Genomic DNA, 8,742 nt, shown 5'->3' with positions numbered 1-8,742 from the left:
ATTAGAAGCAAAACTGCTTTCTAAATTGCAGTGCAGCTCTTTAATTAGTTTGGTGACAACATATTTTAAAAGGAAGAACATTTAAGCAACACACACTTTGTGTGATTTGCTGCTGTGACTGTAATGACAAACATATTTTTTAAATTATGTATTAGATGTTAATTATTTCATCGAAGCTGCCTACAGTGCATCAATTTCAGAATGGATGACCCCACTGGGAATTGAACCACATCTTCTGGTGTCACTGGTCCTGAAGGAGAGCACGGATGAACGCAGTGCTTTAAGAGGTTTGGAAGTTAATTAGACTCCTGTTGTAGAGTGCTGCAGCAACGCCCTGAGCAGAGCTGCACGTTAATCAATGCTCCCTTCCTGCTTCCCCTCATGACAGAATGTATCATTGGCACTAAATTAGCACTGGGACTGCTGTTTGATCAATAGTCATAAACAGTGCAGCCCAGGGGTCAGTAAATTACTATGGCAGAGGGAAAACAGTGAGCCCGGCTGGCCAATGAAGGGGGAGATGGGCCACTGTCTAACTCCTGGCATGGTGTGGGGGTGTGAAGCCATTTATCTGTTGCGTGCAGGCAAAGAGTTAAACCTGCAGCTGATGCGGAGCTGTTTCTGATCCTGTCTGACATTTCTTGAGAAGGAGTGAATTGTGCAGCGGGGCAGGAAATCTACTGGGGCGTCTGACCATCTCTGCTTCACACTCTGTAATAACTGTGCCAAAAACAGGAGATGAAAAACTGGCACACTGCCCGGGAAGAAACTTGAAATTTCACTCCCTTCTGACCATTTACAGTTTCTTTTTACTTCTCTTCTCTGTTGTTCCGCTCTCTTTTTTTTTCCGTGTGACGGTCGAAAGATCCCATCTGTTTTCATTTGACCGTGCCTGCATATGTGTGTGTTCGTGTGCAGAGATGATTAAGTGAAGAAAGCAGAGATCAAGGTTGATTACATTCTGCTTCTGGTCTTGGTTGTGGAGTCTGTGTGGAGTTATAACAAGCACCACGTCCATGGTGAAGAGTTGTACCTCATCGTTGACCACTCCACTTCAGTGTGATGATCTGGGACGGCATCCCTTTTTCATCTGAGGAATCCACAGCAGCTATGAGGTCCCTTTTCTTTGACTTGTTAATGACATCACTTATCATATGATACTTTATAATGTGGAATCTTTTTCTGAATGAATTAAGCTTGATGTTGTCTCCCTATTATTGGTACAGATCTTTAGAAAATTGTTTTTCAGGCAATATTGTTATTGAACTTGACCTTTAATTGATCCGCTCTGCACACAGACAGGGACACAAACAACACAGCTTCCAGCTATGCCGGAGCAAAGGGTAGTAAACAACAAACAAGAGCTGTAGTCAAGATGGCTAGCGATAAAACTTACAAAATCTTAATCTAATCCTCAAAACATTTCTGACTTGGCATATATAGCTGTTTACTCCAGTGTTTCTGGCCCTGAGAAACTAGAGTTATGTTACTATACTGAATCCTTAGTTCTTCAGGTCCAAACTCCAGCTGTTCAGTTTTATCGTCCTCCAACATCTGAATCTATTTTACTGTGCCTAAAAAAGGAAAAGGTTTTCTGCAGGTTTTAACGAGTGGAATTAATGATAGTTCTTCTTTGAACCGACGAGGAAAGCAGAGATCAAGGTTGATGACATGAACGTTCAAGAGGTTTCTTCAGCTCAGTTCTTCTTTTAAATGAGGAAGCCCTTTGGATGAGAGATGTGACATCTTAGTGAGTCCAGTTGCTTTTATGTACAGCATCGTACAACACCTGTAGAAGGAGTCAAGAGGAAACACATTTTTAAGAATTTTGGACATAAATGTCAATGACATTGTTCTAAGGTATGTGAATGACATCATTTTTAAAACAAGTGGTTGGTTGCTTGACAGGACCTGATTTAATTTTGTAGTGTAACTGTTGCTCTCTATTAAGATTTGAGCTTAAACCAGAACTGAGCTTTAACTTTTGCTTTTCTAGCTCTGTATGGGGCAACTGAGCTGAGTTTACAGGTATGACACTGTTACCAATTATTCTGTGGTCAGACCAGCTGGGGGAGCTCTAACGGGAGCAGAGGAGAAGGAAGGGAGGTTTGTAATAGACCTTACTGGGGTTAAATATACCTTATTGCTAAGGAAAAGAGATAATAACGCCAGCAATGTCTTTTCTCAAGTCTGTAAATTCACACCTTTCCTTGTCCTCATGACCTTTTCCATCAAGGTCAAGGAAAAGTGATGAGGAAAGGAGACTTTTTTGACTTTTCAAATGCGGCCCAAATAATTTCCTTGGAAAGTGGATTTAGAGGTCTGAAAGGAAGCAAGGTAAAAAATATTATCGGTCAATAATCAGATAAATTAACACTGTTTTCCAAGATATCCAACATATCACAGTTATTAATGTTATTTTTCACTATTTCGCATTTTATTAGTTTAAATTGTAAATAAATAAAATTCATGTTCAAAATCCAACTTCTTAAGTGTACAATAATCACTAAGATAGAAAATGTAAAGATATACTTTGCACTGCAGCAGTGCATTTAGCTCTATAAATACAGTAAACCCTTTTCCTGTGACCTCAGTGGAAGTGGTTTCAGATCACACCTCCCGTGGCTGCTGACTGGCATCAGGCAGGTTTTCACTTTGCAGACACACTTCTCTGCATCTGCACGGCTCATTATTACTTTGCTCTCTGCTGTGGTTTACTTCATGTGTATTTGCTGCAGTCTCCATGCAGAGCTGATACATCTGGGCAGTGTGTGGTGGCAGTAACCCGTATAGAGAGGCTGTGTAGTCACGAGAGGAAAAACATGAACAACAAAAGGTTCAAAGGTTTGAATTTACATTTCATAGGAGGAGGATGTAAACTGCTGCTGCCTTGATTTGCACTGGTTTTCAACCTCATCCTTTTCAGAGCTTTGCCATGGTTGCCTTTATATTCAATTCATACCTTATATGTCCAGTATATTTGAATAAGCATACTTATTTATTTTCCATTTCAACCTCTTAAAATGCTAATGAGTTTATCTTGCCAAATATTCATATGCAGATACGAGCTTGGTTTAGATGCTGCATCGTGTCCCTGCTGCACAGTTGTCTTTGTTTAATGAGGATTTTTTTGGGGTGGGAGCTTTCTCCGTTTGGGATGTGCATACATAACAGGTCCTTCCCTAAATAGAGCTCACCTCCTGCTGGCAATGAGGCCACAGCTCACGGCATGCGAAGGCCTTTCTCTCAGATAAGAAATGCTGTTACACGCTTGTGGCGAGTCACTTTTCTTTTCAAGAAACAGTGACCATGCCACATCTCGCTTCTCCCCTGGAATCTATTTTCACTGTGCAAAGGATTCCTCATTGTGACCAGATTTAAGTTAATGGCTAACCAAAATGTAAATCATTGCCACCGCCTAAATGATGATGATTTTAAATGTGTTTATATATATTTGTAAGTATTTTGGAAACTGTTCTGCTGATAATGGTATAGTGTTTAGTTTAATCTATTTGGGTTCATGAAGTTTCAGGGTAGACAGAGAACAGTGGGTCCAATACCCTGCAGATCATTCCCTCATTCACTTGTATGGGGAAATTGTCTTGTGATTGAGCTCAAGGCTAAATGTGACAGAGTTTGGGGTCATGTGCTGCAAATCTCATACAACATGGATGGTGTAATAGCTCAGAATTGATAGTTTTCAAAATAATGATTGTCTTGCTTTGTGCATTCTGGTTAACAAGACCTTCCACCCATTCAAAAGAGCTAGTAAGGCTGAGATATACTGTATGTCATAGAAGAAGTTATGCATATGAGGGAATTCTGTCTTTCATAGCCTAAAATGTCAGTTATGTTTTTTGTATATCACCACAATGAATAATCTTTTTTCTATGGATGAATCTTTTATCTCTCTGGAGGCAGGACGTGTCATGCTAATCTAATGAGATTGCACAGAAATTTCAATATGTCTGCTCTGCGTTCATAAAGCTGCTGGAAATTGAATATGACCCTGGGGTTGATAAAGCTTCTGTGTGCTGTTTCTACATTTGCACCCCTCTTCAATTCATTGCATGTGCCTCTCTCCAATTTAAATGGGTTTTTGCAAAACACAAGTTCAATCTTGTCTTGTTCTTTTCCACCTACAATTTCCCCAAATATGTTCCCTTTGCTTTCCGACTGTTATTAACTTCTTTATTGTGATTTACTTTGATAGAAATTGAAAGAAGTGCAGGAAAACTGCCGTCCTTATTAAATTAATTTGTATTACTCACATCAATTTGCCTACAGCTGCTGGATTAGGTATATTGGTATTAGTGGACAGCTCGTAACTGAGATTATCTTCTGATTTATTTAATGGAGATCATGACTTGTGATACGCATTAACACCTAATCTCACCAATGACGGCACTCATTTGTTTTAGCTCTGCCTCCTCCACTCACTGTGAACTGTCATCTGCTACTTGTAATCTCTAATTGTGGAATCAATTGCTGATCCTTGCACAGCAGAGTTAGGTCCCCATGCAGATGTCTTGGGCTTTTACACAACTCTGAAATCAGGGTAACACAAAAAGTAAATGCAGCTAGGGTGCGATTATTGAAGGGGTCATTTGTTACTGAAACCCCTCAGATTAACATTGAGTCTAGTTTATCTCAATATAACATTAGTTTATACTGTGTGTCCTTCATGTTCTCAGCACGGTGTCGCTCAAAAAGTCTATTGACATTGCGAAGCAAAGTAAAACAGCCCAATTATACACAACCAGAAGTGTAGGTGAATTCCTCTGAAAGGAGAAGCAACAGCAAAAACAACAATCAGGTGATGGCTGCAGAGCCATGAAACGGATCTGTCACATGTGATTCATGAGTTTGAGCTCCTGTCAGCGTGCGTCTGAGCCACCGCATATGATGCATGGCAGCTAGCATGGTTAGCGTCGTAAGCATATGTGTAAGGCATAGACTGTGTAGAGATAAGAAGTAGCTGTGTTGCGTTGTGTTTAACCAAGGTTGACGGGTGTGTTTACAGTGTTTGAATGGTCTCAGAAACCTCGCTTTATGAACATGGTGAAGGTTTCTGTGAGAGGCTCATAAGCATTAACATGCTCGCTCCTGGACCTGCCACCACAACCACCACAGCAAAGAACTGAGAAACTGGAATCACAACACACATAGAGGGAGTGTGAGTCAGGACACCATCTTAATATCATCTTTACACAGAGAAAAGCTTATTCATTTCTCATATACAACCTTTAAGAGCATGATTACAAATCCTGTTCTCAAGTTGCAGTCACTGCATTCAGAATCGGTGTAGGCCAGGATGTGGCATGAACTGTGTAAAAAACAAAGTTGCTTCCTGTCGATCATTAGCGATTTAAAACAGCGTCAGTGTTTGGATGGAAAAAATAAGGCTACTTCCTCTTTGAGGTCGTCTGAACTTATTTAAGGTGACAATGGCAGAAAGAGACAGAAGTGATAGAAGTTGTCACTGAGACAAATTGCACCATGAAGTGGGTCAACTCTCCTGGGTATGCTCAGAATGGATGATGGCGACAAAACTGAGCTGCCATTTGACAGCTCCTACAAAAACTATGTTCTTTATGTTCAAGAGTGAATGTTCAGAACAAAAACACTTACCAGTAAGTACAAGCAATTTCTAAAATTTATGTGGTAAATTAAAAGTTTGCAATTACACCATGGTCATTGCGTGTCGTGTGTATTGCAATGAGTTTACTTTGGACAAGTCTGAATGTGGGTGACGAAAACCAGAACATGCAGCGATGGTTAATTGCTCTTGCAGATTTGCAAATGATAATTGGTTTGGTGATGCCAAGCTATGTGGGTGGGGGGTGAATGATTTTAGTGAGGTGTAATAATCAGTAAATGTTAGAATTCACAAAATGAGACTATTTGCTGAACACAGTAAAAGAACATGAGGTCATAAACAAAAACAAAGGTGACAGTGAAAAGGGAACAAAGTGACCAACTACAAATCTAAGAGTGGGTATGTTCAAAGGGACTCCGCTGGGGCCGTGTGTTCTGTTGCAGGGGAGCAGACCCGAGTGTTTGTCCAGGTAGGATCTCGGGGACAGTGTGGCTGAGGGACCTGAGGGAGCGTGAACGACAGAACAAAGTGTGCAGGTAAGACAGACCAGGGTTAGGGCAAGCAAAAATACTGACTTTGTCCAATAGCATATACATACAAGTCGAGTTGGCTGATGCTAAAATAAAACAAGGTAAGTTGACGTTCGGGCAGAGACGTAGTGATGTGGTCCTCATACACTGCAGGTGAGTGAGTGGATGAGGACCAGCAGTGTGGAGGAATAGGTGCATACCCATAACCATAACGTGCACCAGAAAAAAGCCAAACAGTTCAAAACCCTAACAGTAAAGGTGTGGCAAGGTGTTGTGGGTATAGATCAGTAGTCAAGCGGGAATTTCCTGAAGAGACACAAACTCCCATTTAACCAGAATGAGTTTTTGTTGCATTGTGTTCAAAATCACACACTTCAGTGAGTACAGTAGGTTAATGCGCTGTAGATCTGCGGGAAATGACAAATGTGTTAAATTTGACATATTGGTGCTGGATCAGGAAGCATCATTGTAATTAGTTTTCACAAAGTATGAAGTAATTAAAATCTCGTAACCTCATTATTTTTCCCACTCAGTGATAATGTGATAATGTGGCAAAGTGGATTTGGCACTATAGCCTTACTTTACTCAGGAAGAGGGTCGCTAAATTTGACCTACTATCCCCAAAAGAAATGTAGAAAGTAGAAACTGACTCTGATGTGTAACTTAAAGTGTGGGAATCCAAACGAATATAAGCCATATACTAAAAAGCTGCAATAATATCTGATGCAGTCAGTCACTTTTCTGGCTCTATAATTTCTTAAAGAGATGAACCACAGCGAATAGGTGAAAAATCTGCTCTGTTTTCAGAAATAAACAAGACAGTTCAAAATCCTGCTAGCAGCTCTCTATATTAATTAATGACACAAGTATTTACTAATGTCTCCTCACTCCAAACCTGGGACATGTTTGCTTCAATGCTCTCTGTGCTTAATAAGAGCTTGTTTGGGGATGTTGAGGATAGGCTGTCTCGTTATTTCAGAAAAACCGAGCAGACACAAACTCTAATATTCTCTACATCGTTATTGTCACTCAGCTCCATCCACGCTGCAGCCATTAATAATACAAGGCAGCAGTCAGACACTGTGTAATTTAAGGCCAAACTGTTGAGATATGAGCAGGCTGTTATTCAGAACAAATTTGGCTGCCAGAGCAAGGAGTCGATTTCTTGAAATTATATGTCAGACTGTCTGCCTCATCAAAGCACATACAACGTTGAGATAAAATGAAAAATAGTTATGTCAAGGAATCCAGTTAAGGCTTATCATTGCAAAAATAATCCAATTACCTCTTAAAGTAATCTTTTAGCATTTATGTGCTAAAAATTTGATTTGCTTGTTTTTAAGGAGCGAAACCAGACCACATACCCTTAAAGTAAGAATACAGAACAAGTCTTTACTCTGGAATTATAAACAAACAAAACATTTGTACATAGAAATAGCCTTTGCTTATTCCAAGCAGCCAAGTTTCCTCTTTTCAGATGAAAGCATCTTCATATCTAGACAGTCTGGCCTTTACAATATACTTTTTCAAATACACTAGGTCTAAGTGCAGGCACAAGAGACGTGGTGGAGCTTTCAGGCAGTTAGGAGAGATAAAAATGAGGAAGTGCAGCAAAGCCACTTGAAGTTGTCATATTTTAGTTATTTCTAAATGTCTGCAAGTGTCCCCCAAAGTATTTTAAACAGGATAATGTCATATTTTTCTGGCAGGTAGGGATGGCTCGACTCTTCTCAACGTCTGCATTCCATTCCCATGATAAAGTGCAGTAAAGTGAAATTGGAGCCATAGATCAAACAAATGTGCTGAATATAGATGCTTATATGCATCAAGAGTGTGACTGGGTTTAAGCCGAGGCACATGTGTGACTCTGATAGCACAGCAGCCATGAAAATTAGGTTACTGACCAAAACATCCCAAACTGTGTCAGATTTGTCTAATGAGATGCGACAGGCAGCAGAGTCAAAAGGATCAAATGAAACTCAGTGAACGAATCATTATTTTTTCATGGTGACTGAAAGATGTAGGTCCCCATTCACACTATCCTGCTGCGGCAGCATTTTTGAGCCACTTGCTGCAGAGCAATTGCAGCGTGTGGTAGATTTCATAGCCTCGGTCCCACAAGCAGAACAATTCTGTGAGTGTGTGTGTGCTCCAGGTATTACTCTTCATGTGGGTACTCATCACACTTTGGGGACTTGTTCTCCCTATCGGGACAAAAAACAAAGTCCCCATAACATAAACTGTTGAATTTTAAGATTCAGTTAAGGTTAGGTTTAGGTTACTTGAGGGTTAAGGTAAGGGTTAGGGAAATAGTATAACTATGGCTAAGGTTGGAGTTAATCTCTAGAAAATGAATGTCAAAAGTTCTCTGAAGTCATTGAGATGTATGTGTTTGTGTGTGTGTGTGTGTGTGTGTGTATGTGTGTGTGTGTGTGTTTGAGCTGAATGTTTGGGATAATCTTATCGTAAATTCATATTTCTAATTAGTTCATGGTGCAATTTAAATAACACAGGATGTGTTTTTGGGGTGGTTTCTGAAGAGGCCATTGAAATATTAAAGCCAGCCGCCATCACTAGGCTCAACAGATGACAGTTGCTATTTCAGTAAATCAT

This window comes from Limanda limanda, chromosome 5 (assembly GCF_963576545.1).
Source record: "Limanda limanda chromosome 5, fLimLim1.1, whole genome shotgun sequence".
In the NCBI taxonomy this organism is placed as follows: domain Eukaryota; kingdom Metazoa; phylum Chordata; class Actinopteri; order Pleuronectiformes; family Pleuronectidae; genus Limanda; species Limanda limanda.
The sequence above is the reverse complement of the archived record's forward strand: the minus strand, read 5'-3'. Positions refer to the sequence as shown.